The 27,947-nt window shown below is 40.0% G+C and overlaps 2 long non-coding RNA genes across 3 annotated transcripts in view; one reads left to right on the forward strand and one right to left on the reverse strand.

Moving 5' to 3' along the window:
* Window positions 1–27,947, forward strand: part of LOC127142727 (uncharacterized) — a 200,499-nt gene that overhangs the window by 63,940 nt on the left and 108,612 nt on the right. The window contains exon 3 of the long non-coding RNA XR_007813718.1: window positions 19,432–19,495. This is a non-coding gene — a long non-coding RNA (uncharacterized LOC127142727). The remainder of the gene's footprint in view (window positions 1–19,431; window positions 19,496–27,947) is intronic.
* Window positions 19,512–24,263, reverse strand: LOC108901517 (uncharacterized). 2 transcript variants are annotated; one of them, XR_001963922.2, is made up of 3 exons: window positions 23,852–24,263; window positions 19,834–19,886; window positions 19,512–19,710 (listed from the first exon to the last, which is right to left on the reverse strand). It is a non-coding gene; the product is annotated as an uncharacterized LOC108901517 (long non-coding RNA). The 2 variants fall into 2 exon arrangements; XR_001963923.2 differs by having other exon boundaries at window positions 19,512–19,726.

Below are 27,947 nucleotides of genomic sequence, written 5' to 3' on the forward strand. Positions count from 1 at the left end.
AAATGGGGCCTTTGTAGATCCAGCACTCTACAGTTGAAATAAAAATAAATAGAAAAGAATAAAGACCACAAAAAGTTCCTTTCATAAAAAATCCTTTATTTATTTGGCTGCCAGAACATATAATCAGCCTGAATTGTTTTACATCAAAGGATAAACTGTGACTCGAGTTATTTCAATCGTACTGTAACGTTGTGACATGTTGGTGTGGTTTTTTTGTCGACCATTGTAGATGTTTTGTGGAGTCATAGATACTAAAGGTACCACCTGTGTTTCTTTTCTGAGTTTTGCTTGTGGGCCTTTTGTTTCCTTGGTGTTGTATGTGAGGGTGTGGTTTGTGTTGTTTATGTCTGTGTATTGTGTCCAAGCCATCTGGTATCTAGTCACAATGTAGTGTAAATGTGTCTGTGTGTGCGGTTAATCTGCGATGACCCCATGATTAAACGGTATAATAATCATAAAGTGTAAGTATACCCTACACAGTTGTGTTGTGTACGCTTAAGGGTGTATGCAACTTTGTATTTCCATGGCGATGGGAGCAGAGGAAAGCAGCTGATGAGACATGTTGGGTCTTTTTTTTTTTTTTTGTCTGTGTTGTTGTTATGGAGGGGAGTTCACTTCTCGCGTGTTCCCACTGTAAAATGAGTTTGTCTCTGCACAGTAGGAAATGCTTCTGACAACTGCAGAGCCCGGAGGAAGAAACAGAACACCGAGTAGCTCCACAGAGGCAATCCGCGATAGGCTTCTTTATTTAGGAGTAATAATGGGACGAGCGGCATGACGTGACTTGTAAATGTTCAGAGCAGAGAGGGAGAGGAGGCAGGCAGATAACTACAGGCTTTAGTTTGGATCAAACATCACAGGTCACAGGGGAAAAAAGCAGATTGTGAACTGTTATACTTTGTAATTCTCTTATGAAAAGTGCTGCACAAGTATAGTCGTTATTATTATAATTATCTCTTGTACAGCAGTAGTTTTGTTACAAACTACTCTTCTTTAAGAGCAGATACATGCACTTGTTTGTGTTAGTATAATCTGATTTAGTTAATCTGTTTCATTTTATGCATTTAAAATGATAATGTTTCTGATTAATACTCTGAACACTACATATATATCATCCTGTTTCACTGCAACACACAGCTTCCAGGACTTTTTAAAGGCAGTCTTCATTCTTCGGCAAATCTGAATGGAGTCCTGAAACTTTTGTTAAATACATAATAATACCACTTGCTGCTATGAATCTACGGCAGAACTTAGCATGGGAATTTCTTGTGCTGTTATTGATGTGTAAACAGCAGTGACTCAGAAAAACAAAACCAGTCTCCGTTCAAACATCACATGCAAAATCTGCATCTCAAACCAAGCTGCCACATCTTAATAATTTATCAGTACTATTTGCATAAGCACTGAAGGTCTTTAAAAATGTTAGGAAAGCAAACAAACACATGCCAAAGAGATTTTCATTTCATGATTTGGTCCATAAAGCTTGTTCATGGGCCTCATTAGTTCCTGGAGCTGCAGCAATTTGTCAGAAAGCAACAAAAGTAACTGTGTGTGACCTTAGCCTAAACCCTAACTTTATTCTGACGATGAACCCCAAAGATGAACCCTAGAAATGAGTATCTATAGAGCCACTCATCACTTTATTTTGACTTACATATGAAACTAAATAGAAGGTTTTAGTGACACATTATGGTTACATCAGAAAGTTCTCTAATGTCGTTCTCAAACCTGTCATTTAATCATTCATACAGCATGACTTCATCACAGTTTCCAAAGCATGACAGCAAATTAGTATCCACACAGAAAGATTTTGTAAGACAAATGTAGTGTTAATCCCTGCCTCACGAGCAATAGCTGTTCTTAACCTTATATGTGCATGCATTCAGCAAACTTCAAAACAGTATCAGAGTGTGTTGGTGGTTTTTTGTTGCAGCCTCTCAATGACTTAAATGCTCGATTTAACTCTTACATCATTAGTTGGAGCCAGACAAAGTTTAAAAGTTGAAGTGGAAATTGAGCAATCTCGACATGCACCGTATTTCATTAATGTGACAAGCTGATAAAATGCCAGCGGGCATGTGCTTGGCTGACAAGCAACACTCGTTACATTCCAACTGCATTAATTAACCCTGCCCGCAACAGAGGCCGATCATAGTGCACAACAGTGGAGCCAGTCGCTGCAGAGAAGCCACAATGTGGCATGTGAAGCACTATCAACACCTCCCTAAGTACAACCTCTAGCTAAGAAATAAATAACATGGCTGTCTTTCCTCATGGCAGGGCCAAACATGCTGGTTTTGGACAGGGTTCAATAAGGCTTTGATTCTGAGAAAAAAAAAAAAAAAACTGAGGGAAGTGAAACAAAATCACCATTTACAACGTCTGACAGCCGGCAGTTTTTTTTTTTCTTTTTCATGTTTTTGCTCCCCATGCCAGTAAAAAAAGCTCTCGTTGGGAAACTGTCATCTTGATCCTCAAAGTGTTGCGAGTGTCAGGGCCTGTCAAACTGGCTCCCACTGATGACATGTGTTACCTTGAAGCAATGTAGCAAGTTTAGCAGAGGAAGGGAAGTGAAGGCCCGAGAGGAGATACCTGCGTCCCCCGCACACACTTAAACTTAATGTGCATCATAAATAATATTCAATATAAGAGATTAAATAAAACATTAGGTACAACAGTGTTATAATATTAACATACCAATGCATGTCGTTAACTGACTTCTGTCTTTAGTGTATACGGTGAAATGTCCTTTATAAACCTTTATTTTACCAAGACATGTCCTAATGGGATGCAACAAGGCTTCATCAGTTTGAAGTAAACGTTGATTGAACGATGTCAAGGCTTGATTGACGGTACAAATGAAGAGCACCTGCCACTGTGCAACCAAAGCTGAAAGAGGACAGGGCTTCTGTTTTCCCTGGAAGCTGTCGGCAGCTCTCAGGTAATGGAGATGGCGGTCAGTGGATCAATGGGTGAAACTGTGGAAACTCTACCCAGATACAGAAAAAGAGCCCTGTTGTCGGAGAAGGCAGAGAAGGTGAAGAGGGAGAGTGACTTCATGGATCTTTATTTTTAGGGCTAATGCTACCGCTAGCAGCCAGAAATAAACAGGTGATTTATTGTCCGTTTGATAATCATTTCTGAGTAAGAATCTCATGTTCACACTGCGCTTAGTGACCAGGGAAACTTCAGGGGGACTAAGTGTGTTCAAAGCTGAACCCTGGTCTTTTAAAACATTCTGCTTTTCCTTCTGATCAGGGTGGATGTCCTTTGTTGTGCACTGTTGCATCGGGTTTCAAAAGGGTCTTTGGCACCACTCACAATCACTGACAATAGAGCAAGCCATCCACCATGTTGCAGTGTGTGTATTAAATGAGCGGAGGAGACTGTGCAGAGCAGAAACCGTGTGATTAAACTGCAGCATCCACGATGAAGAGTGAAAAGAGCAGGTCAACAGCTCCAGTAACTAACTGCTGTTGACAGTTCAGTGAAACACAGAGGAGCAGCTTTCACCAGCCTGTCGCCAGTGTCCCAGCACTGTCGCACTGCTGATGACCTCAGTGACACCAAATCATACACACATTCACTATGCAAACACACATGGATCATACATACTGTATACACAAAGACTTTGAGGCACACATGCAGACACAGACTCACTGAAAAACCTGTTCTCTCTATCAAAACCTTCTTTTTATCTTCTCCCTGCAATTATTAGAAAATGCAAGTTTTCCTCTCAATTGCAAAGACAGGGAAGAAGAAAAATTTGTTTCCAAGATCACAGATATTTAAAGTTGTCAAAAATGCCAGTTTAAACTGTGCTCTGTGTCTCAGTGAAGACACATCCCTTTTCATTTACACACAGTAACACATCAAATCAAAGAAGTTATAGGCTAAATCCAGAGTAAACACTATTTGTGGGACACTTGTCGTTGAAGTCCTCACTGCCTCCCTCTGAGTGTAATATTTCCTACATTCACGTGCAGTCTCCTTCCCTCTCCATCTGGGAACTTCTCATTTATCTTCAGCGGTGGTGACACAATGAAAACAGCTACATGCGGCGCAGCCTGCCACACACAGCAAGAGCGCCCAGCCAGTTTATTGGGAAAGGTGCTCTATTGAATTAACCAGCCGCTTTTGTTCCTAAACCAATATTGCGAGACTATAAAGGGGTCAGGGGACGGCAGGCGCACACCAAAGCCTGCTGTGGAGGTAGAAGTGCCTGCAGGCAGCTCTCTGTGAAAGCACAGAGTTTGGTTTAGGTCAAAAGAAAACTCCTGATCTGGAAATAACAGAACATTCCGGAAGAACACAGCTGTCCCACCCAGCCTCCCAGCTGCTCTCACTCTGTCTGTCTCTCTGACTGCCTGTCTCCCTCTCTCACTCTGGTTTGAAATGTTTATTTTACATCACACTGCTTCTGTCTGTCTTTAAGTCCATATACTATCCTACTGTATGTACTAAGGATTTGACTGACAGGAGTTTATGAAGTAGGAAAGGGCTCTACGATGGCATGAATTTAGCTTTGGGTCATCAAGTGGAAATTTTACTTTGTAGGAATAGTTTGACATTTTGGGATTTTACCATGGGGTATGCTGTATTCACACTATCATGAAATAACACCTAATGAGTGCACCTCCTGTTATGGTAGACAAAAAGTAAAATTTGTTGACCCAAGTGACCTTTGTGAGCACAAATCATGATCATACTGAGACCAAACTGAAAATGTTTGCTCTGCAAAATACCAGATTTCAGATTCACTTACAAGGTTTGAAGCAAAAACAGTGTTTGAATCAGTTTAGTGATCTAATTACTGATAACAAATGTCATATTTTAGCCTGTAGATCTTTGAAAGAGTAATTTAGTCTGGTAGCGTAAATACAGCTGTTCATCAAAAGCCTCTTATTTTTCTTGCTGTAATAGGGACATGGCTATAGATAAGAATATCAACACCACTCTCGTCTGTGCTCTAAATATGAAGCTAGACCAATAGCTTAGCTTAGCAAAAACACTGGAAGCAGGTGGAAACTGCTAGCCTGGCTATCTCCAAAAAATAAGCATGTAATTAGAAAATATTGTTTAGAATTTTACATAAGAAAAACAGCTGAAGCTGAATTATATTTTTGAGTCTGTTAACAAGCTAACAAGCTACAGTGACTGACATAATGGAAGTGTGCTCTTGGTAGCTAGCATGTTAGCAGTTAGCCCTGTGGCTATCCATGAATATCTTTTGCATAATGACTACTTAGTATTTTTCTGTTAAATCTTGTACTCAAGTAGGAAAATTAATGTAATGTTGTAATAGAGTCTTTTAGTCTTTCAGGACTTTTAGCATCATTTTTCAATAACATACTATGATATAATTAAAAACCTTAAAAAATGTAAACATTAAATTAATTTTAAAATTATTAAATGGTAATAAGATAAATATTTAAATACCATACAGTTTTAGTGAATATTGAATAGAATTCATCTAAAAATAAACTTTGTTATTTTTCAGAACACAAGAAGTTCACAATTCACAGAAAAGGATGGTTTTATATTTTAACTTTAGTTTTTTGTGAGTGGGGTGTTAAGTCTTGCAGTTAATGGATATCCTTTTCTGACTACAGCACCTTTACTTTGATGTTTTCTCATCCTTTAATTATAGGAAGGGATTAGTTCATCTTTTCAACCGGGGGGCCGTAGAGTGAGCACCTTTCAGAGTTTTTTTTTTCCTGTAGGTGGCATTTTGGACACGAACTTGATAGCATTCAGAGTAACACCCCGCAGGTCTGGACAGGCTTTGGCATGTATATATGTGTCCCATGAACTTTCTATGTGCATTATGCAAGAGCCAAGTGATGAGATCCAAACAAAGTGAAGGATATTCACTTCACTTAGAGGTTTTGATAAAAGCCAAATGTGTGCCGTGATATCACATGATTGGTATTTGTGCGTCTGTGCTTCCCCTGGTGCATAGCTGCAAAATGCTTATCAACGCTATAGAGGCGTCTCTTTCTAACTGAACCACAGTGTATAAATTCTACAACCATACACCGTGAACAAAAGGATGGTAATTAATGATTTGATCTCAGTGATGGTCCCACATCACACGGCTGAAGATAAGTTCGGAGACGGAAGGCTCGGGGGCACAACATGTGGGTTTCCCCCTTGTTTAGCGCTGTCAGAGGGGGAAAAGCATCAAAGCATCAGAGCCTGGCTGTTATCTCGACCTCACCGAGGAGCTGTCGCAGATAAAGGAGGAAGTGGTTAAAGTGGTCTGAAGCAAACACGTTCCTCCTCGAAAATCCACCACACGCAGTTGCAGCATGGCACAGGTGCGCGCGTATGTTGGTATGTGCGTGTAAACCCATTCATGTTCACGCACTCTTCTCCTGCTCTTTGTGATGGGCTATCTTTAGAGCATAGGGGTCGACACAGTGATAGTGAACAATATGCTGATTTGCTGCTCAGTTTCTTGTGCGTGCAAAGATCTGCAGCCTGATTTCCTTCTGCGCACAACAGCCACCTGCTTCCGCCCTCACAATCTGCTGAGAAGAGCTGGATATGGTGGATGTGTATCATCTTCCAAGGCATCGCAGACAATAACAATACCTGCAAGATTCTGAGAGCAATGAACACCTAAAGGGAAATTTTTGAGAGGAAGCAATTAGTATAACTTTATCAATACAGCAGGGTTAAAAAATCAGAAAGTCAAACCAGACAAAATGATAAATGTATGGATCTCTAGGGGTCTTGATTGGAAACTATATAGAAACCCTGTTCTGTCAGGAAATGAAAAAAAAAATAGATGTAAATGCATGTACTGTGGAAATTAAAAAAACAATTACAAAGTCAATCTTATGACCCAGAATGTCATAATTCTAGCATAATAAATCATATTTTTTGACCATATCAATCTTCTTCTTCCTTACATTAGAAGAGTTTTAACATATTTCTCATTTTAGCATGTAACTCCATTAAGTATTTTGTACTTGTTATCAAGTTGTGCTAATTTCAGTGTGAGGCTGATTTTTCCGAGACGAAGCAAATTTTTGCCTTGTGTCATTTTCACAAATATGACGCACGACAGTGTTCATTTGACCCAAATCAATGCACTAACCATGTTTGTGGATGTGGGCCTGTGTGTTAGCGTTAGGCTCAACCTCTGACCGACTCAGAATTCACCAGAGACTCCAACTCTTTCTGTTGTTTCCCTCCAGTCTCTTGTGTCTCTGTACTTTAATGACGTTGATTCATAAACCCTGAGGATACAGGCAAGTTTTCAACCATTGCCATCGCCATTGTGCTGCCTCTGAAGTTGTCTTGAGTTTTATCTTGAGAGAGTGAGACAATCTCCTGTTAGATCTTACGAAGAGTTTAGTTGTAGTAGTGTGAACAGCCTGATGATTGGATACTGATTTAGGAAGGAACATAACTAGTGTGCATTTCAAGCCTGATGTAACAGAAGCATGGACGACCAGTTCCATGTGTTTTGCAGATGAAAAAGATCTGATTCAATAAATTTACAGAAATAAAAGGAAAGAGCTGAAAGCAACAGTCAGTGACAGCTCATGTAGCCTGATGTTGCTCCTGTCTGTTGATTGGTATGAAATTAAAATGATGAAAATCTACCTAATCACTGATGTATGACAAGTTGCACGATTAATGAATCGCTCCTCCCAAAGAGAAATGTATCATCTTGAAACTGATCTTTTTTTATTTCTCAAAATCTCAAGTTCAAGTAATTAGATTAAACAAGCTGACAAATGATCATTGATTGATAAAAGAGGGAAAGCTGTGGGCATGCACCATCAAAAGTAACTCGGATTAATTGCGAGGTACCTCGGCATTATGGTAAGCCGACTGCCCGAGAAGCAGCATCCCCGAAGAAGGAGAATGAAATAAGGGGATTTATCCACAGACACTAATCATTCCCAACTTAGAGCATTGGCACAAAAAGGAAAGAATGTGTAAAGAGCCCAGGGACACAAAGGCTTCTGGGTGATCAAAAGGAGAATTAAGGGTGACTTCTTCCACTGAGCCATTGTCTGTGTGTTTCATGAAGTATCACTCTCAGCGGGAGGGGGGTGGTGGGGGGATCAAGGATTTCTTGAATAAAAGAGCTTCCTTTTAATCCACCACCTTGCTCTCGCCATCCTTCGCCAGTTTTTTTTCTTCTTCATTTCTTTCTCCACAAATAGATCCCTCTACGCTACAAAGTTGGCATGATACACACGTTTGTGTGTGTTGGGGAGGTTTCTAAATTCAACTTCAAAAAAGCTGAGGGCATGGGGAGGACTGGGTGGGCTAGCTGCAGATGTGTGTATGTGTTTGAGGGGTTGGTTCATGTGTGTGTGTTTTGGGGAGCGACGAGGGGGGAGGAGGGGTTTCAGAGCCACCAGGATAATGACCATGACAGCCACCCAACAGCCTCACCCCCCGCTGTCCTTTTAAGTCCTTGTTTAAGGTTTGGCTTCGGCACCCACTTTGAACCGCGACAATGATTCCAGATCACAGCGGAACTCCCAGGATTCTTCAGCCTTTGGGCCGGGATACGCGGGGCCAAGAGGCTTTTGGCTGCACAAAGTCTTGTCCTTCTGACCAGTGGACAATAAAGTTCAGTCCCTCTCAACTTGATTAGCCAGCCGCTACATTCAAAGACGCACACAGACCTCACACACCTGCTTTATGATCAGCCAGCAGCAGAAGTTATTAGTAGCTGTTCTCATTCATGGAATTAAAGCAAAATAGCTGACTCAGGTGCAGCTTTACTGCATCTTTGTTTGCATATATGTCTGTTCATTGTGGTATCACATCCTAAAGTACATGCCTTGTGTTTAGTGGAAGCTTATTCAGTCAGTAGTAGTAGACATTTGTTGGTATAAATTTGATGTCCTGCTTGGTTATTCCTCCAAAACACCAAACAATTTTACAAATATAATCATATATCACATTATAAATCATGAAGACCCCAACTACCTCTTAGTGATTTATCGGCTGTTAATAAACATATTTGAGCTGATTACATTTCCTACAAAATGTATGTAGTTATATAGAAATATAATTTCTAGGAGACAGGTCTGTTGCCTGTTGAGCTTTGGTGATATTTGCTTCTTCCTTGTGTGATAGCCGGTCTATACTTGTGTCAGTTTCCCTGTCACTGTACAAATTAATTTTTACAATATATTTGGTCTAAGTATTGTTCGCTATCACTGAATTAGTTTTTCAGCACTGTTTTTCAGTATTGCTCATCACTGTTGCTGATATTTTCCAAGAAATATTAAGTTCACCTTCCACCCTCACACAGCCGGAACATGAAACTATGAGTAGTGAATTTCTGTATATTCTCTGTGACCTGTGACAACTCTGTGACATGAAAGTGTTGGTTAAGTGGTCAACATCCTTGGTTAAGTTAAGTTCAAATAAAACAAACTGCAGTAAGGGTATATCCTATATGTGGGAATGTCTGCACAACTCAATTTTACTTTGGCAAAGTATTGTTTTAAGTGTGCTTACAAAAGCCATATGTTGAATGCTGGATGTCTGACAAAGATATGTAGCGAGAGCGCGGTGATCTCATACTGGTTTGTAATTTCCCAGATGCTCCTTTTCCGACGGCCAAATACATTAGCAAAAAAACTGCCAAAACGATTTTTCAAAACATAACGGCTTTAACATATTCGCCTGTGACAACTGAGAAAATCTGTAACAGTCCCTCATGGCCAGAGTGGATGTATTGACGGAAATATCCTCTTTGGCTTTTAGTGAATAATGGAACCCCCTCATTTTTTTTTTGTTATTTAAGATTAGCTGCTTAGTTTCTGGCTGCGACCAACCCAAATGTTGTTTTAATGGTTTGGAGAAAATGCCTGATAGCCAGCTGGAGATGGAGAATCTGTATGCTAACAGTGCTAAAGCTAACAGGCCATTTAAAAGCACTGGCTTTCACTGCTGTGTGTATTTTGTAATTACAACTTTACAATTAGCCTCTTTTAGTAGTACTTTATTACTTCATTACTGTATACTTTACTGAACTGTTTACATAAAGAAAATAAGGCTAGTGTAAAACCAGTTTTCCAATTTAATATAAAAATAATTATTTAAAAAAGTTCTCATGGGGTCACAAAGAACAGCAGAGTATTAGCTGAACATAAAAACCTTAAAACAATATTTAATATAATTTTTGCCACTTGGGATCACTAACTTTGTCTGTAAAGGTGTTTAAACAGTCTTCTCTGGAAACAGCTAGAAAGAAGATGAGAGCTATAACTGTAAAAGTGCAAACTGGACAGAGATTGTTAATAATTGCCTGCTGGTTAATCACTAGAAATGACTCTTTTCCATATTACACATATTCAGGTTTAAAGCCAGTTCTATACTTAATGGAAAGCCAAAGAAAGAGGCCTGAATGAAAAAAACCTACACAACAGCGAAGGATATTCAGTTGCACACCAGCAGCGCCAAACACTCAAGGCAGCCTCCTCTGTGTTGTTTAAATATACTGTATTGTAGTGACTCATAGTGTAATCATTTGTGAGCAGAGATGTAGGAAATCCCCCGCATTGGTGCTTCTAGTCATGTAACAAATTGGCATAATTGCCATTGTGGTTGAATAGAAATTGTGGTTAGACAAACAACTTTTTTTTTTCTGTGTCAGTGCCATGCCTCTCAAACAAACACTTGTCTCTGTGGTGAGTTTCCTTTCGCAAAAAAATTGAGTTCCAGTTGTCACAAACTGCAAACCTCCAGGGCAGAGCAGAAGAATGTTCAGCCTCCAGAAATTTTCGATGTTAAACTGAAGATGCGATATGTGTAATATAATATTTCACCGCCTATGTATAATGAGTGTGAATTGATGGATCCCAGACAGGTCTACATGGGAATAGTAACGTGTACAAACTTGCATGCGCAAAAACACAAACACATCAAGAAATTACAGAGACTCAGTTGTGATTCCCTTACAGTTTAATCTTCGCTGATTTCATTGTTTGAAAAGCAGCACAGCAGCAGAGGAATTTGCTCCTGCAGCCCTCTGGATCCAAACCGGGGCCTCGACAAATCACTTCCAGCTTCAGACTGAGACATTTCCTGCCTGTTTTGAATACAAACATGTACACAACTGAAGTGGGTTGTGAGGGGAGGATAGCGATCCAATAAGAGAGACACAGAAGAAGAAGAAGAGAGAATAAAAGAGGTTGCTGAGAGGAAAAAAAAATGAGCGTGATTAAGAGGCTTAAATATGAAGGGGAGCCGTGGCATAATCGGAGCAGGATGCTGATGTTGGTGTAGTTGAGGGGTTGATGGTGGGGTTAGCAGTGGACCGGCGGGGATTGACACTGGATTAGAGCTGTCACTATCAATCTAAGGCGGCCAAAGGGCGGCTTTCAGGCGGCACAAACTCACCTCTGTTTGATAGAAACAGCCAGCAATACACTGAGGAGTGTGGGGCAGGTGGAGGTGAACTTGTCTGAACAGTCATATAACTGGCCAGAGCTACTGCTGATTAAGTCTTCTGGTATAACTTTTACTGTATTGCAGCAACAGGGCTGTGGTTGTTTTATCCTAAAGGACTGCTCTAGCAATTTAGTATCACAGCTCCATAAAGTTAGGGTTAGAGGATCTTTTTGTTGTTTTCCCATTTTGACGGTTTGAGCTTTCTTGTTTTCCTTGCTATGTTGGACTTGCTCGTACCTTGAACAACTGGCCAGTCACAGCCTAGCATTTGTCATTTACCAGGCGCGACAGCTCTGTCATGCTTTAGAGTTGAACTAGTAAAAGGAAAAGTTAGTGGAAGATTGTATGATTTGATTTGTCTTGCCATAGCAAACACATAAACATGAAAGGAATGGATAGACTACCTAGCTACTGCCTTAGCATTACAGTCAAATCCCAGAGGTAGCATAACATTATCTGAAGACATTGTTTTGTGGGCTAACAGGCTTACAGAAATAGTCCCTGTCCAAATTCAAAGATCCACTGAATTAAAAACATGAACCATTTTCATTGTAAACTGCATATTTTTCATGCTGGAATACAAATCAGGACAGGTGGAACAACAGCAAGGTAACAGGAAATCATCAGCATTCAGCAGACCATTATCAAAATACTTGCCAATATTTTTTGTGTTGATCGACTGATCAACTACCTGCCTAATATTGCGGCTGTAGAGCTGTAGAGGCCAAGATCCACCTGCAAAACAAACCGCAACAAATGGATATTCCCAAAAGTGTAATATGAATTCAGTAACTTCTTCCATAAAGAAGGCCATGGTTCATCAGGTGATTGTCATTTGAACGCTACACAATCACAGAGCAAACTTTTGAACTCAACAGAAATTAGATAAAGCATGCAAACATGTCACTAGGATCCTTGACGAGCATTGTAAAGGATGCTTGAGTGAATGAGAGAAACAATTTTTAAATTTCAAGTAAGTAGGATGCAGGTTTTGACCTTAGTCTGTGTCTTAGTCTTAGTCTGTGTTCCTGACACGTTGAAGGGTTAACCTGCACTTCCTCCAGATTCCATCTCTTCTGAAGAATTCACAACCTCCTGCACTTTTTTTTGGATGTCTATTAGATTACATTAGCAGTAGCTTTTCCTCTCAGCCAGTCACTTCCTGCCCTCAGGAGAACCGTGGAGATAAGAGCTGACTCTCTCAAACACACTTTTGTAGATACAAACTGAACAAATTTCCCTTCTGAGCACTGTCTGAAAAACAAAATCCACAACCAACAAAAGATAGCGGTTCAAAAAACAAACAGTCCCGGCGGTAGGGGACGGCGGTTGCCTCAGGCAGTGTGTTGGAGGAGCTTTGTGACCAAACAGTGCGGGGAAGTGGAGATAAACAAAACAGACAATTTTCGGTTATCTCCGAGAACTCCATAAAACAAAACAATCCCCTCCACTGCTATGTCCTTGAAAAGATCTGGAGAGATGTCCTGAGGAAATGCTATTTCCTTTTTGCGGGGAACAACCCGGGAGCGTTCCACCAGCAGGCCGCTGGAGTGGGAGCTCACAATACGAGGAAAGAACACACCACACTGGAAATACTGAGGAGGACACAGTGTGTTTCCTCTCATCCTGTAAGAGAAAAAGCGGACGAGAGGTGTCACTTCAAAAGTCTTCTGTCTATACATTGAGAGAGAAGGGCGTCACCTGAAATGACTAATTTCTGTGTATTAATAGCATTGGCAACACATCAGCCAGAAGTACATTTACTTAGGTACACATATCTGCAGCTAGCTTAGAAACTACACAAACTGAACGTTATAACCTTAATGTAGGTAGGAGTTACTGCAGGGCTGATGTATTAGACTGTATTCGTTTTAGCTAGTGTGATTAGGCATGGGTCAGTCACTGGTTTTAAAAGGTCAAAGTTTGAAAACCTTTAATATTTTCCATCATACCGTTCCTGTGGTATAAGCTGCAGGTTTAGGTTCATTTAAGGGACTGCGCTTATTTTTTGTTTTGTTTGTGTGTAAGTGTAATGTATTTTGGGTCTTTTGTGTCTTTGTAGGAGAGACATGAGTAACATGGGACAACATCCATGGTCGGTATCCTGACTTTTAGGCCCTTATGACAAAGTACTTTTACATAAGTTTACCTGAGTAGGTTTACAAAGTGGTACGACCACTTCAGTAGTGATTAAAAGAAATGATCAGGAAAACCCCATTACCTGACTCCTTTGTAAAAGATTTGGAGATTTAAAACTATAGTTACCTGCTGTTTTCAGACAATAAGATGTCAGCAGTCAAGTGAAGTAGTTTAAAGAAGTTCAACAGTTATTCTCTGCAGAAGATGTTTGTTTTCCAACATTGTAAAATCACATTTTGGTCAAACAAATGCTTTTTCAGAAGCTCTTCTTAAATACTTTTAACTCTATGTTTACCTTGTTGTTGTTTACCTTGTATACTCCATGTATTTTTGTCATGTTTGAAAGGGCAAACTAATGACAAAAAAATTCACTCAAGGTGTACTTACTGGCTTTTTTCAAACCTTTCAGCCACATCTCACAGTTTTCCTCAGTAGATGGAGTTTTCTCAGTTGTCGTAGTCTAACCTTGCTCTCACTACTGTACAGTATGTGCTGCACCTGTTACTTTGTTGTTTCTTTCTTTCTTTGTTTCTTCACATAAAACGATTAAAGTTAAGTCAACAATAAGTCATATATATCGAATCACTTACAGTTCTTGATTAGATGCAGCAAAATGCCAAAATTCCTACAGATATGTACAAATTCTTATACATAACTCTTACAACTTACAAATACAAAAGTGTTTTTATGTTAGAGAGTGAGACTGCTGAGGCCTCAGAAAGCGTCCCGCTCTCAGCTTGTTTCCCTGCTGCTTGTAGTTTGATAAAAACACCATTAGAGGGCCCTTCAGCCGTCCCTCCTGTGTGAACTGACTTAATGATGTTAAACACTGGGATAGAGTGTCAGCCTGTCTGTTTGCCTCAAATGTTTTTTCAGTTTCTGTGTGAATATGAGTGAATAGCCACACATTTGCGTGCAGCAACGAGCTCATTTGTGTTTGTGTGAATCTTTCTGGGGGGAAAATGTGCTGCCTGTCTGTGCATGTGGACACAAGTGACTCCATCTGTATGTGTGTGTGTGTGTGTGTGTGCAGCTGGTTGTGTTTTGTGTCTGTATTATGTGTGTGAGTGTGTGTGTGCCCGGCATTAAGCCCTATCTATTTACAGAACGGGTATGTTTGGCCAATACTTCCTGACTTCCTTGCTCTTGGCAAACAGACAGACAGCCACAGTCTGTGTATTGTTTTAGAACGGTGGAGATTGTTGGTACTTGAAAGAGATTTGGGGCTGCTTGTGTTTGATTTATGCGGTGTGTCTGTTTGATATCGATCATAAACGATAACACAGCTGAAGGAAGGAAAACGCATCTCCTGTCGAAGCTCCGCACTTTGATGTCAAGGTTGAAAAGAACAATGCTCTAAGGTACAGGGGCCTTTTCTGCATTACGCTCCCAGATTTCTCTCATGTGTCAGACAGAGTGGTAAAACTTTGCCAAGAGGAGGTCACTGAAGATTCAGCTCAGAAGCTGATGAAGCATATTTATTTCATTACACTGAATGAGACATGGTGTAAACCTTTGTGTTTCCAATTTCTCTAAAAGCACAAATGTTTTTCAGGAGTGTGTTTACATTTTGTAACTGAGATAAATCAGACTGCAATACTCTACAATACGCCACAATTTTCTCCAAAGTTCATTTGTAAGAGTGTTGACTCTCACTCTACCAGACAATGTGAGATACAAATGCTGATCACGTGTATCAGTGAGCACATGTGCTTGACCCTGTATTTGTGTTTACTGTCACCATACTGGCCTCTGCTGGTGTTCTCTGAGTTTGCAGGTTCAGCAGAGAAAATCAGTGGATTTCAGGGGACAGTTTGACTGATGTCTGTCTGTGATATACTGAAAAGTTTGCAGAGTAAAGATGGTCGAGACTCACTGATACATGCTTGGTTTGGAAAATCCTTTAAAACATTATTTAGACCATCTGAAATACAGACTTTACTCACAGCAACTCTATGAAGATTTGAAATTCATTCTGAATCACCAACAAATGAGAAAGTTTTTATTTTATCACTAAAGCTCAGTATCAACCAAGGCCGGTGCTGCATTATAAACTAATGTTGTGAAGATTACACCCACAACCACAGCCTTTTGTAATGTTAAGTAACTTACCTTCTTATAAATGTTGACCTGCTGTCCTGCATGTAGTTATTGTTTGTTCTGGCTGTTTGTCCTTCTTCTCAGTGGAACTGTGGATGAATTTAGTCCATAATTGTTTTTGTTTTTTTGCCTTCAAGAACCTGTTATGTTAACATTACTGGTGCAACTGCTCAAGAAACTAAATCAACCTCTGAATAATGATTATTCTGAATTTTTGAGTGTCAGAAGTTACAGTTTTGCTCATCAGGAGGATACAAGGTGTGTTTTCTAAGACGCATGCTGCATGCAGTTCAGTCTTTAATGGCTGATGGAAAACATAAACATTTCTTCATAGTTTTCTTTATTCCAAGGCTGCTTTTTATTTATCTTAAATCTTATTTTTGTCATAAAACTCTGGCCAAATTGTAGTATTTCAGATTATTGAGTGCTGCCTTGTGTAGTATGCTGTGTGCTCTGTGTTTAATGGGAACTTGGAGGCGACAGGGTTCATGTTCATGACAGATTAATACCTCCTTTCAAAGATATACAAGAAATAGCTTTTACAGATTTGACTAATCAAGAATCAATCAGAAATCAAAAGATAGCTTAGGAACGACTGTTGTTGTAAATGGGTGCAAGGTTTGGGATAACTTACCGCTCCTGTCAAACCGGAGTGAAAGATAACCTCAGATTACAGGAGATTTGAAGTGTGTTTGCCTTTAAGTTCGGGGTCCGAAGACGAAGGACAGGAAATTAAATGTTTTACATACTGCACTTAAAATTTATGATGTGGAATTTGTGCACAGAGTGTGGTGTTATGGGTTCGTTCCGGACACTTGCATGACTTTACTGGGGAGAGGGTGTAAATTTCCATATAGGGATTTCATTTTTAACTGAATCACTCACAAACGCTTACAAAATAATATCTGGCATTCATGTCAAGCACACTGCAGAGGAGTATTAAAGTTATGAGCCATCTTAAGATGCTGACTAAGTGGCTGCTACTGAAGATGGACTCCTGTTCGGTGAATTTCAGGGACAGCTTTTTCCCCAAAAAGGCCTTGGAGTGAGTGTCTTGGAATGAACGTCTTCCAGTTCCTGTCCAGCTCTGAATGTATAGCTTTTTCATCAGCAGCACACCAGACATAGTTGAGACAACTTATGTTTTATGGACCATGAGACCGTGCCAAAAAAAGTCTCAAATCTGTAATTCTGTTAACACTACAGCTCCACAGTTTAGCATTCTTCTGTGCACCGCACTGTTCAGCTATGCTCTCTAGTAGTAGTTATCACTCTCAGAAATCCCAACAAAAATCTGAGGAATTTCTCCAAGGGCTCTGTGTATTTGTGTGTGTGTAGATGTGTGTGCGTGTGTGTGCTCAGTCACCCCCCTAACCCCCACCTCACAGTGCCCCAACCTCCTCTTTCCAGTGGAGCTGAAGCTTTGACTTAACGTTGTTGCAGTTGAGAATAGATTTGATGAAATACACACACAAAAACACAACATTTTGTATTATAGTATCATACATTTTAAGAGCTACCAACTCTCCTGGAGTTTGGTTCAGGTAGTTAGAGTTGTTTTCTATATTTAAAATAACAGAAAGTCTCCGTCACAATGAGCAAACCTGTGGGTCGTATTTCTTATTAAGAAATATATGGTTTGGAGACTGCAGGTCTTTTTATCGAATGTTTTCCAGTAAAATCTGACTGTAGGGGTGAGGTTACGTCCCCTCACTTCCATCAAGCTCTTTTCAAGATAACATCACTTGTGTCAAGACCATCGTTGTTAGGATTGATTGTTTTTGTGAGAAACGTGTACTGCAGGTTTGGGAATAGCACGACTATGCTAGGTGCTGATTAACTGCTGAAACACATTGCTTGCGCCAAATGTGATAAAACAACCCTCATCATATAGTTTCACAAGCGTGCGCTAATACCACAAACACTTGTTGGTTATATTATCTGACCGCAGATTACTTTGGCTTTGTCCCAAGTGGGTAAAATGGTTTCCTAGTGGCAGCCAAAATGTGGCTAGAAGCATGACAGGCTTAGACACCAGGATCAGCCTGTTGGTCATATTGTTAGTTATTTTGGCTTATTTTGGATATAGTTACATTGAAATGTGTTCATGTATGTTGTGTTAATATCAAATCAATCAAACAGGTGATTTGATATTTTTAAGAAATCATCAGATGCAGTGTGTCCTGCTCATGGTGCCTGACCACGTTAGCACAGCATCACGTTTTTAATCCACATTCATTTGAGGAGAACCCACCTACTGTCTGCTGGGTGAAGAATGTGAAGTCAAAGAGAGGTCCTGATGATGTTTTGGCTGCAGACTATCCAACTTACTGCACATCAATCCTGCAGGCGGCTATGTTGAGTTTTGACTGGACAACAGACCCCAGACTCACCCCGGTGGGAATGCTGAGGGTCTGGCCTGCCCTGACATCCAGGTTACCCCATGCCGCTCCGAGGCTTGGAAGTTGTAATTATGTAGAGGCAAAAAGAGAGAGAGCCTCTTTCCAAACACACACACACACACACCCCTACGTCTGATATGCAGACACACAGAGACTGACATTAAAGGACAGAGACAAATCCATAAACAGAGACACACACTCATGTATAATTCAGGCATTTAGAGGCATGAATAAACCCACATAAACACCCAGATACCAACACACACCTTTCCAAAAATATACACTTTTGAACAGACATGAATAGACATACCTGCACACACACACTCGGACGCACATTGAGGCAGACATACACAAAGATCGAGACACACACTCACAGGTACACACACACACATGTCGAGTAGCTGCCAGCCCCCGTCATAAATCTGCCAGCTCAATTAATCAAGCGGTTCCCCTGGGGGGCTGCTGGAGCCAGCCTCAAACCCCACTGACGTGCCCCCAGCGCCGCAGAGCACTCCCACAGGGCTTTAGGGCCCACTGCTCCCAGGAGAATGACAGGAGGAAATAACTGTCTCAACTGCAGAATGCAACCAGACTGCCATGTGTGACCTTTCTGCTGTGTGTGATTTTTAGAGCAGAGAGAGAGAGAGAGAGAGATGGACTGAGTGTTAAATCCACTGTAGCTTCTTCACAGTCACCGACGTAGTGCTGCTTGTTAAGTTGAAGTCTGTGCAAAGGGTCTTATAAAATCTCCTTCTTACGTGTTAATTTTTCAGGCACAAATGGCAAACATTTTCTCATCCCAGCTTCTCAAAGGTGTGTTAACGTTAACTCATGACGTCACCCACTTGTTTGTATTGCTTGGGAAAGAGTCTTGGCTTTTTTGCATCTATTTATGGTCAGCTTTTGTCTCTTGGTGGTTGTTGCACATCGGATTGTGTGTCTTTGTAGTTCTGTGTCCGTTCCTCGTCCTTTGTGGTCATATTTTGTTTCATTGTGGTTGATTAGCTTCTCGTCGTGATTGTGTTTGTGTTTCTTTGTCATTTTGTGTTCATCCCTGAGCATCCGTTTCTTTGAGGTGGCTTAATAAATTTAAACTCTGTGTAGCTCCACAATATATGAGCTGAGATTACAGTTAGAAATCATTATATTAAAGCTACAATCAGAAAGGTTGAATTTGAGCTTTGAAAGTGGAAAATTATGGTTTCAAAATAAATGTATTTTGTGTTGTATGTTTTCAGTGTTATGCTCTCCTACACTGTTAAAGTTTTGGTAGTGAAAAATTTGTATTACTATTTTTTTTATTTATTTGCCAGCTAATTAATTATTCAAGTGTTGTACTTGTGTTTTCCAGATCTACTTGTTCAGCTGCTGCAGCCTGAACGGAAATACCAGCTCTCAGCTTACAGACCAAAAAGGTATGTGTCCTAAAGATTTACACAGTCTGAGCAAAAAAAGTGTTGAACTGTTAATGTCAGCAGCTCTTTCCAGTCTTCGTTGTTCAGTGTTACTGTTAAAATCCCAGGTCAGACCATGGTATTTGACAAACTCAGTATTGAATTGTTTAGGAAAGGAGTGTCAGTGTTTCCTACCTTATCCCCTTTTGCATAGGTTAGACTGGACCGTCCTTTGCCTAAGGAAAAGAAATGCTTAAAGCATATACACAGACTGTATTAAAAACTCAAATATTATATTATGTACATTCTGTGACTGGTTTAAGCTTGTGACATGATCCAAAATGTATGGAAATCCTTACATGATTGGCTGAGCTCCAGTTCCATCTTTCACATCCATTGAGTTCGGAGTCGTCTTGAAGAACATATTGAATTTCTAGTTAACAATATTACCATCGTCATAACAAAATACTAAATAGATAAATGTCGTTTCACTAAATATTGTGGAACACACAAAAAATTACATTTTCTCTACTTAACAAATGTATAAAAAAGGTCAAATGTGCCCAGTGCCAGGAAACTCTATATACTGATGTCTGAATATAATTCACTCTGGGCCCTTGCTCAGTTCTTTATTTTGAATGAATAATCATTTTGAAGGCTTCACTTTCTCTACTGGTAGCAGTTTATAACAGTGCATCATCTGTCTCCATCACCCTCTCCCTATTCCCTGTGTGACTTCACTTCCTGTTTTTGTTTTTAACTAAAGATGATAAACATATTGGAAATTAGTTCCTTTCACTGTTTTCATCATTATCTCCAGAAACTGAGATATTGAAGTTCTGTTTCCACAGTTGAAACAGCGCCATCTTCTGGTCGAGTAGTGTGTGGTATGTTTTATGAATGTTTTAATAGCTTTAGATAAAAAAAAACATTTGAGCTATAGCTGCCGTGAGGAGCAGGTGCTATTCTGTCTTTCAGAGATGCCGACTTCACATCTCATGTTCGATCTGAACATTGTGGGCTCACTGACAGATCTGTCATCCACTGGCTTCCTCCAGGGTTGAAGTCTTTACTCACTCTTAAATATTTTATACTAATGACTGCTGCAGCAGAATGTTGTCAAGTTTATTGATGATTCTGCCATCCTTAATCTGTTGAAGGCGAAAAACATAGCCATGGAGGTGTTATTGATGTCTTTATGCTGTAGTATGAATACTTTATTAGAATAAATGTTCTGAGAGATTTTTCTTCTTCAAGTAAAGAAGTGATAATGACAAGTGGCAGTGGAAAATACTCCATTACATGTGGATGTCCTGCAGTCAAACTCTGTAAAAGCAAGCAAGTATATTTCATAGTTTGAATCATTGATGCAAATGTGTGAGAGGCCTGTAAATGTTTAAATGCAGCTGGGTAGTGTTTGATTATATTTTTGATATCTTATTATGTGAATTGCAACTACAGAGGAAAACAAAAAAATACTAAATCCCAGATGCATTTCATGTAGCTGTAAGAGGTAGAAAAGTGAACTCAGTGTTTGAATCCCCTGAACAACTGCAGGATCAGTCACAGTAGCACACAGTAAATACTGCCAATGTCCCTTTGAGTAAGGCATTTAACCTTTGGCAGCGCAGGATTGTGGTTGGACACAGCAGGTGCATTTGTGAGCGTGTGTTTGAATGAGAGAAAAATGCCTCAGAGAGAAACTACAGCAAATCTGACTGCTGAGCCAGGAGGATGTCCTGACCTTTTCTGACATTTTGCGAACAGCCAAGTGGTCAGGAGCCATCAGTCTGCCGTGTGTCCGCTCGCTTCACCGAGCTTCATTTTCTCTCTCAGCCAGCAGATGGCAGGAGTGCACTGCTCCAACTGCAGCTGACTTCCTGTACTGAGGGATGTGGGCGCCGTGCCTGACTGCCAACTCAGGCATTATCTCACCCCAGTTTGATTCCATTACACAGGCAGAGGAGGAAAATAAGGCTGACTCACAGTGCTGCTGCGCTCCCAGTCAAAGAATTAAGTTTCCTCCAAGAGTGAATGAGATAGGGCTCCACTCAGTCTTTACTTAGTGCCTCATTACAATCAGTAGCGCCTTTTCAATATGGCCTCTTTAAGATGATAATAGCAGGCACGCTGAGATTCATTAATACAAGGTCATGGTTGCTTTGTACTGAAACCTGTTGGCAGTCATCATATTGGCTGTGGAAAAGCTTCTGCCACTGAGTTTTGTTAATCAACTCGTTCAACCCGAGTTCACTTTGTGTTTTTTTTGTCTCTGTTGAATTAAGTGACCTGGCTTTTTATCATCTCACGTAAATGTTACAAGGCTCGCCTGACAATCTAGTGCTGCTGGTTTCAGGGGTTTAACATGAAGTCCTGCTCCTGCTGTGGAGAATGACAACGAGGGTGTGTGTGCAGGCAGAAGACTGAGAGATGAACAGAAATCTCCAGAACAACAACACGGCTTGGATAAATAATATGTTTCCTGCTCGGTTTGAGCAGCAGACAAAGTAATAAAGCAAAGTCATTGCCACTGAGCAAACATCAATACCAGTCTCAGTATTGTTTCATCCGGGATATCGACATCATGTATATGATCTGCTAATATCAGACTATTTTCATGTTGAAAGATTCTGATATTCCTCTGAATTGTCGTGTTGCAGTTGTTAAAAAAACCTCTAACTGTATTTGGGCGACTTCTGGGTAATGAAACCACCACATCCAGTCAGCATTGAATAAACTCGTAATGAAATATCATTTTATAAAACCACAACTGAGTTAAACGGTTAAATTAAATGTTGAAGCAGAGAGAGGAGCCTATGATATCAATCCAGATGGATGATACTGAGGAACTGATATCCAACCAAGATGTACAGTACATTTAAACCAATAATGTAACATTATGACTTACTGTATCTGGCACCATTAGAATCATTGTGATGATTAACCTCGTCCATCTGGTGCTCAGAACAAATGATTTCACGCAGCTCTGTCATCCTCTACTGTAATTTATTTTCTGTTTTATTATATCTGCGGTCTGTGGAGATGGAAACTAAGCATTTCACCACACAATGTACTGTGTACAGTGTGTGTATACGATGAATAGATCCACAAATCAGTTCTCAGGTGACTGTCAACTCAGGTTTTACTACGTTAACAAAAAAAAATCCCAACTTCTGTCAGTGAATGAAGAATAGGGGAAATACTTTAGTTATATACCATATGTAGTATAGACAACATATTTTCTTTGGTGTCATGGAAATAAAACATTCACAATACTTAAACTGTATTCCAGGAATGTATTCCTAAAGAGAGATGTATGTTTCCAGTCAGATCCACTGGGCTGGAGGCTGAGTGGCAGGGACAGGGGAAGTCTTAAAGTCCTGTTAGATAGTCTACCACATTGTTGGCTTTGGTCTTTTTATTGGAAGAAAACGGCATAGCTGCAAATGTGGAGGAGGCTTGTTGCACAATTTAGGTTCTAAGAGGTTTTATAAGACCCTCAGTTTTCTAATTACATTTGGTAAAAATCTCTGAGGGTAAAACTTCATGGCACAGTAACAATGTGCTGATCTTTTTGTGTTTCATTTTTATGCATATTTAGTGCTTGTTTGCTTGTAATATGATTTTCCCTATACTTTTGCATGTATAAAATATAAGCTGGATCATAAGCCATATGTTGCATTTCACCCAACAGTAACTAAATATGAATTGCACTTTGTTTTCAAGAAATCTTTCTGTCTATTCTTTTTCCTATAATCACCATTTCTTCCCTCAGTAGCAATTCAAGTACAAAATTGCCCACTGGAATCATTCCATTGCAATGCATCATTATTAACCAGCACACATGATCAGCATTTCACTAAGCAGACCGCATACTGCTTTAAAAGTCAGCAGCCAGCGAGTGGTCTCTGGTGCAGGAAACTGGTTCTTAGAGGCAATTTAGTGTTTGACAACCAGGGAAAAGGACCAGTCTCAGAGTGGAAGTGGCAGTAACTGATCAGCTACGTGATCAGTCAGTCACATGATAAATCTGCTTACCTGCAGTACATTACGTTACAATGATGGTCTGGCTGTCTGTTTACCATTTCATACAGAGAATGCACTCCAGAGTGCATTAAAAAACAAAATGAAACTAAATTAAAACTAAAGTCAGTCATAAAATAAAGAAACAAACAGGTGAAAAACCATAAATGATCAAAAAGAGACCAGGAAATATAAAAACAAAGCTCAATATTACATTCCTTCCCTGCCTGAAAGAGTGAGCTCACCAAATATTTTCCATCCTTAAAACACTTATGGCAAGAATACACTGTATGATTAGAAACAGATACCCAGATCGCTCTGCTGCTGCCCTTGATTAATTTCAACGTGTCATACCATACATTAATCTTCAGTCTTCGTGGCTCTTCTCAGGCCAGCAGCCGTACAGCTGCATGTGGAGTGGAGCCCGTGTCAGGTTCGTGATCGCTGCAGTGACTTCTCCCGCTCGACTGCAAAATACTCTAAATGACTAATCCTGTATAATGACACTGTACCGAGCTTTTAGAATCGCAGTCCAGCAATTGAACACTTGAATCAGGCCTGTCAGCTCACAGTTACATAACGTGACGTGGTGTCAACGCTTCGGTTTCACATTATAAGCTAATATGGACGCGTGTGAGAGGGTGTCGAGCCTCGATAACCACGCTCACAGTCTGAGAGTCCCCCGAGTGAAATATCACCCATGACTCACTGCTTCCTCTGCCATTTTCTCTCTGACTAATATTTAAGTGACATTAGGAAGTTGGTGGCAAGATTGCTTCCTGGAATTAGATTGTTGCCACCAGAGTGCAGTGAAACATTTTACCCATATGACCTGTTTACTGAGGAACCATATTGTATGTGATAATTCTGGACAACATCACATATTACTATTTAAATACAGCATTGGAGGTTCAGAATTACATACTGAGAGTGACAACCATTCAGTACCTTAACAGCTGCCGTGCTTAATAGTAAATCTACATGTCAATCAATGAGAAAATGAACATTTGTAGGCATTTGGTCGATGCCAGATCAAAAGAAAAATTGACTTCAGAGTCTAAATCATTAACAAATTAACCACATGTGTCAGAGCCACAGCTGCTGTAATCTAATATGAGAATAATCATGAAAGCATTTGCTAAGATATTAAAGGCTAAACAGAGTGAATACAATCATCTTAAGTCCTGCTTTTTGTAGATACTTTGTTTTGTGTCCAAAAGCTGAGAAACAGTGATTATTCATCAGTTGGTATAACCAGTCATTTGTTGTCTTGTGGGTTTCTCTTTGTTTGAGTTTTGGGTTTCTTGTAATCGTGCTCTTTATTTATTTATCTCAAACAAACTTCGGTTGCTGCTAAACGAAAAGTAAACAGCATCATTTTCCTATATTACACTGGGTGTTGAGAGCAGCAGATGTTAAAGCTTTTATGAGATGGTTAGAGGTTGAATTTCTTTCGTATTAGTAAGATGTAAAAAGGAAATTTATTGATGTAATAAGGTCACATGTATTTACTTAGAAACTATCTAGGTAAATTCACAAAACAGCGCCACACTGGACAGACCACAATTTGCAGTGGAATATTTTTAGCAACAACTACTATTTTCTAGGGGACTCTTCATTAAAACAATGATTAAAGACAGAGTTCAGTGACATTGTGTCTTCCCCGCTATTGCTGTCGCTGCAGTCGGCTTCTCCCGGTTAGGATTCCTTCTGTGTTAATTGTTGAGGAGTTTTTTTATCGGGAGCTGAATTATCCACAGAGGTCTCCTCCTCTCCAGAACAAACCAGTGATTAAATCTGGTTAAAAAAAAACACTGAATAAAGCAGTTTCATGTTAAAAATTGATGGAAACTGGTTGATGCAGAGGGGCCGGGAGCCAAGCCACTGTGAACATTTGCTCAGCTTGTTTCTCTTATAACTGAAGACTCAATTGTCTGATGACAAAAATTCTTTATCCACTCAAAGTATATAGGTAAAAATGACAACACCTAACCAGAGAAGTGAAACTTTAAGTCAGAGAAAGCAGCACAACCTTACTTCTCAACCTAGCATGACTTTTCTCTTTATTATCGTATACCTCATTGCTTCCTTGAAGCCATGAATCTGGCAACCTATTCCACTTTGTTAGCCCTTTGTGCAACAAATGAAAGTCATTTAGCCAACAGACCATATTATTTTAGATTAAATGCCTTCCCCAGAATACCTAAAAGATTTAAAGAAGAAGGTAAATATGTGCCTTGTTACATATACCATTCCTTTTGAGTAAAAGCCTGAGTAAATGGAACTTATTGGACCTCTGAAAGGCATTGTGGGTATTCTGAATGATGGTCACGACACACTTAGTAATAACCTTTAAGTGGTTTTGCCAAATAAAAACAGCACAGATCAGACTTTGACCCTGTAAATTTAACAGCAGCAGTTTTATCCACGGAGCTCCAGGACTTTTAAATCTGCAGCCCCTTTAATAAAGCCAAACCCTAAAGGAAACAGTTGTAACAGATCCAATGTGTGTAATTAGAAGCTATATTTTTATACTTAATGGATAGTGTCGAAGCTTAATGAAACAAGCCATCTCACTTTCCTAGCCTTATCATCAAGCCGGTGTGTCTTTCAGCCGGCCCTGACACCTCCACCGTTTGTCAAGCCCTATTGATTGCATGTCTGTCCAGCAACCAGCATCTGATGACGCCCAAAGAGACGAGAAGCATCACCACCTTTCTTGTGACCTCTCTGCAGGGAGGCGAGGTGTCGACCTGTCACTTTGCACCATGCACTTGTCATTATGTCTGAGTGGGAAACTGCCACACGTCTGCTGGTCTGACCAGCTCTGCAGAGGTTCAAAGGCTTCAGGGAATAAGTCATTTCAGTCCACCAAATGGATTTCTATAATAGAATTTTCAAGGGCAGTGGAATAGTGAATAAAGCCCGCTGCTGCATGAGTGTTTGATGTGAACTGATCACAACTCAGCAATATGAAGAGTTCTAGCCTGCCCTGTCTAATGAAAAGGACTGAAATGAGCACAGTGTCTTAAAATACAAATCCCACAATATATGCTCTGTGCATGCCAAGTAAGAGAAGGACGTGTCAGTTTTATACCTGCAGAAATAATTGGAGCTAGGTATTTGGGAGATATAGGGTTCCAGATGTAAAAGTCCTGTACAGTTTCTCCACAGACAGTGCTAGGTGACTGACATTTTGGAGAACTTTCTAGACTCAGATCTGAATGGAATTTTCCAGGACTGTGTTGGAAAATATCTACATGGCTGCATGTAAACTGTAATATTAATGTAATATTTATTTTGTCTTTTTTAGAATGAGGGAAAATCCATATTTTGTACATGTAAACATAGTGAATAGAATAAACTGCTAAGTAGTTTGATGTTTAACTTGTGTCAGGCTACGGTAGATATGTAGAATCTACACAGAAAATACACCTTTAACTAACTTCATCTCATGATAACCAGTTCTTTTTCATAATGGAGAGACTTCATCTCTGCATTATTCATGCCCAGTATGAGTATGTGACCTATGCATTTCAGAGTTCACAAAACCAACCAACAGAGAACCTGCACTGGTTTCATCACAATATTCGACTTTAATTAACCAGCATCTGAACTACTTTGACAAGATTTTGCTAATAATTACCTAATCGTGGTAAACACAGTAACTGAAGCTAATTTCTAATTGCACTTCCTTGGGTCCACACTGTTATTATAAATGAAGACATTTCTGTCCTCCCTCTATCTGTTGAATAACAGATATTGCCAATGAAATACTCTTATTTAAGATTAATAATTAGACAAGAAATAGATGCCTTTCAATATCCCAGAGAATCCCATTGTTAAGATTGAAGGCCGTTCTCTGACTCAGGAAATAATCTGTCTGGTGAGCTCAGTCCTTGAGGTTTTTTAATTACCTTAATGCACATCCAGGCGGAAGACAAAGCCTTGACTGTGCAGTCCCTCCTGGTGTATTTCTGTGAAGGAGGAGGAACAGAACATTATAAATATAGACTTATCCAGTGGTAATGGTTGGACTGGTGCTCAGTGGTACATCAGCCTAGTGTAGAGTGTGAGTTCACTTAGCAGTAAATACATGCAGCTTCTGATTATGCCAGTTACGATTAGTTGTGTTCATTTTTACGGGTTTAGAACACAAATCAGAAAGCTCCCTCGCCATGATGGACACAAAGTCCATTCATTTCAACCACATATTGCTGGCTTAATCCTTGACTAAAGAAAATGACATGAGCGACTTTGACACCAGTCTTTATATCACTTGCACAGAAAGAGACACTTTGCCAGGCACATCATCACATGTCGGCCTGAATCACTTTCCTCTCACTCCATTTGCTGCTGTGCCCGGATCAGCTCTCCATCTTGACACTTGCTAATGTCCCTGCTATCCTCACTGAGGCTGCTCTCCCTCGATGGGGGTGGGGGGTATGGT

This window comes from Lates calcarifer, linkage group LG8, assembly GCF_001640805.2.
Source record: "Lates calcarifer isolate ASB-BC8 linkage group LG8, TLL_Latcal_v3, whole genome shotgun sequence".
NCBI classification, from domain to species: Eukaryota; Metazoa; Chordata; class Actinopteri; family Centropomidae; genus Lates; species Lates calcarifer.